The sequence below is a fragment of the Elephantulus edwardii genome, unplaced genomic scaffold (genome assembly GCF_000299155.1).
Source record: "Elephantulus edwardii isolate Elephantulus edwardi_28Jun2011 unplaced genomic scaffold, EleEdw1.0 scaffold00078, whole genome shotgun sequence".
Lineage (NCBI taxonomy): Eukaryota > Metazoa > Chordata > Mammalia > Macroscelidea > Macroscelididae > Elephantulus > Elephantulus edwardii.
In genome coordinates this window covers 9,577,892-9,581,318 of record NW_006399828.1, presented here as the reverse complement: position 1 = coordinate 9,581,318, position 3,427 = coordinate 9,577,892, and the positions used below count along the sequence as shown (strand labels likewise).

At 39.7% G+C, this 3,427-nt stretch overlaps 1 pseudogene; it reads right to left on the bottom strand.

The window, feature by feature from the left end:
- Positions 1-1,907: 1,907 nt before the first annotated feature.
- On the bottom strand, positions 1,908-2,434 carry LOC102877672 (annotated as a pseudogene).
- Between the last annotated feature and the right edge of the window lie 993 nt (positions 2,435-3,427).

The following is a 3,427-nucleotide window of genomic DNA, read 5'->3' as shown; positions in this document are numbered from 1 at the left end:
AGCTCATTGACTCTTTGCTCTATCTCCTCTGTTCTACTTTTTTGTCCTTCATGCATGTTGGACACTTCTGCCATTTCAGTCTTAATATTCTGGAATGCTTTTTCATGTATTTCTATTATTTCCGGTACTGTGTTGGCTGTGCCCTCTCTACCTTGTGATGAGTTTTTAAGTTCTTGTATTTCTTTATCTATAGTTTGAGTTATTTCTTCCATCTTTTGTATTTTCTTCTGTAGTTATGGAAGTTCCTCCTCATAAATATACTTCTTATAGCTCCATGTCTCTGGAGGGTTTATTTTCTTAATGGTTTCCATTGTTTCTTCCATCATTTTCACTTTCTTCTGGAGCTGTTCCAATAAATTTTTATCAGTGTATTCCTTCTGGTTCTCTATCTTGAGGTCCTTCCCTTTATTTGTGACTCCCATTGTTTCTTCTATTATTTGTACTTTCACTCACAGCTATTCAAATGTCTCTTCATCTTTTACCCTCTTGCCCTCTACATGAGTTTTACAATATTCCCTGCCTTTGTTTGGAGAAGGTTTAAGTTAGGGTTTTTTGTTTGTTTGTTTTTTGTTTTGTTTTGTTTTTCAGTGTTTGAAGCTTCCTGCTGCTTTCTTGACATTATGTGAAGTTTTTCTTGATAAGTGTTAGGTTGTTTCTATTGTGTCTGCAAAAGTTGTTGATAGTTCTTTTCTATATGATGTTATTGATTAGGTGCCAACTTAAAATATTCCATCTATGGGAGGTAACTCATGGTTGCTGTGATACTGTGACCCTGATGTGCCAAATGCAATAACGGTTACCCATGGTGGACAGTGTTTGGTGAAGCTTCTTGATTAAATCAAGCTTAGAAGTAGAAGCGGCATCCACTTCTGAAATGGCTTGCCTCCAAAAACTCTATGAACATGGAGAAATGACCAAAATTATACCAAGTGTTCAGGTCTTTCTTTTATAGGGTCATTATGAGTCCTCTACAACTTGACGACACTTAACAACAACAACAACAACAACAAAGTCTTTTAAGTTCTCTCTGTTTTGTACTGCAGCCCTGTAGGAATCTCACCTTGATGTAGTCAACTCTAGTGTTCTCCTTCATGTATAAAGTGACTGAGTGGTGTGAGATCAGGTGCTCTACTAGAGCAGTTTCAAACGCACACTTTCTCCTGAAGCTTAATGTCTTCCTTTGTCTCTGGAGTGGCATGAGATCAGAGATCAGCACCACCAGCTCAAGCAGCATGTGTGCTGAGGGAGTCTCAAGTCAGCCCTCCCTCTCTCAGAGAGCTAAGAAAATTTGTTCCTCTGCTTATAGCGCTGTGTCATAAAGTCTCAGGTCCTGTTTGGCCCCTGGGATGGCTCTGCAGATGCCGAGTCAGGCATCCCCAAATGGAGTGGCCTATATCCCCAGGGAAGCCTCATTCCTGTTTTCCCACAAGCAGTGGAGAGTGCTCACTGTCAGCACAGAGCCTCACGTCTCCAACCCCTTGTTCTGTTTTAATTCCTATTTCCTGGTTCATGAGCATTTCCTTATGGACAAAATTAAATGCTCTTTAATTTTCTTTTTCTCAATGTTATTAATAATTAACTATGATCCTCACAGTTGAATGTCTTTGCATAATCAGCAAAATAAAAGTAAATATCTTTCTGGCATTCTTTGCTTTCAGATAACATCTGCCAGACATCTCTAAGCTTAGTTTTTTCATCAATATAAAATCAATTTTTATTTCACAGAGTTTTTATTATGCCAATGAAGAAAGTGAAGTTTATGAAAAAGAAAAAAACCCCTGAATTTTAGATAAATTAATTAACTTGTTTAATATAAGACACATACTAAAATTCAAACTGTGCTTGGGGACTATGTATTTTTTTTTTCAGTCAAAACTCCAAAGCTTTATTGCAAATGGAATTGACAACTAGACAACTCCCTCTCTCTTCTCTACCCTCTTCCCTCCCAAGACCTCCCTCCAGAAGAGGTTAGCCCAGGCCATCATGAAAGAGGAACCTGGGGAGTGCAAAGGAACAGTGCTTTCCTCCAAAGTCCATTGAAACTCTGCCTGCTGGCGCCACTGGAAAACTTTTGGTAGAAGGTAGTGAGAGATTAAGCTCTCATCTTCAAGGTCCTCCATGTCTACATCCTGGGGGGTTTTTGTCTTTCACGTTTGAGCTGTGGTTCATTAGTCCTGGATGGCTTTGGGGTGAGTTCCACTTCCATGGCTGCCTTCTCCTTCTCGGCAAGCCGGATTTGATGGAGGAGCTTCCTCCGCTTTTTCCCTGACAGGGTAATGTTGGCACGGGAACTGGACGAGCGCTTCTTGAGGTGGTGCCGTGTGATCAGGCCTTCGTCTATCACAGCCCCGACCACCAGGCGCCTCTGTCGCCGCTCCCGATTCTTCTTCAGTTCCGTCCAGGGTTGGTTGATTTTCCCGCCGGGAGCCCCCATGGCTGCGCCGCGACTTGTGCTCACAACTGAGGACTATGTATTACACTACTCTCCAGAAAGCTTCCATTATACTGACAATATGCTTTATCTGTAAAGAGTACATCATTAAGAAGAATTATATAATGTTAACTAGGCAATAATTCAAGTCAGATTCAGAAGAGGTCATGAAATATAGCAGAAAACAGAGAAGATAAAAAAAGATGATTACCTGTGTTTTATTGACTATGCAAAGTCACCAGACTATATTGAGTTTATGAATGACTTTGTGAAAAATGAGAATTCTAGGACATTTAATTGGACTTATGTGAAACATGTACACAGACAGAAGGACAATTATTTGAATATAACAACAGAATACTGCATGCTTTAAAAAATTAATTGATACATGTCATTGTTGTCCATTCAAAGACTTACATATTGAGTAAGTTTTTGATTCTATGTATTTGAATGTAAGTTGTTGGTTTTAAATATGGATCTGACTGATCAGTATGGTGCTGCTTCTCCAGCCCCATCTCTCACCACCTCCAGACAGTAACACTGAACAACCTTTTGCTCTACTTCTTCTCTCTGTGTCATGTAAATATATCTACTCTTTCTTGATTTTACTAAAAGATACAATTACATTTTATGGTGCTATGCTCCTGTTGTTAAGCAAGACACATTCAATTAGTAGTCAATCTCCTCCCATGTTATTTGTTGTTGTCCTTTGTGCCAGTGGGTCAACTGTGACTCATAGTGACTCTATGCATAATAGCTCGAAAACCTATTCTATGCTGAGCCAATCTCATTGTGTCTGACACACTCAATCTCATTCGCTAGTTACTGTGCCAATCCAACTCATTCAAGGTTTTCCTCGCCCATGTTATCTCTCCACCCTACCAAGCATGATGTCCTTGAAAATCTGCTGGAGGGTCAGCTATGGGTCAGTTCCAACTTGATGGCAAATAATAACAGGTACTAGTAAATACTTGAAAAATACTGAAACGTAAGTGA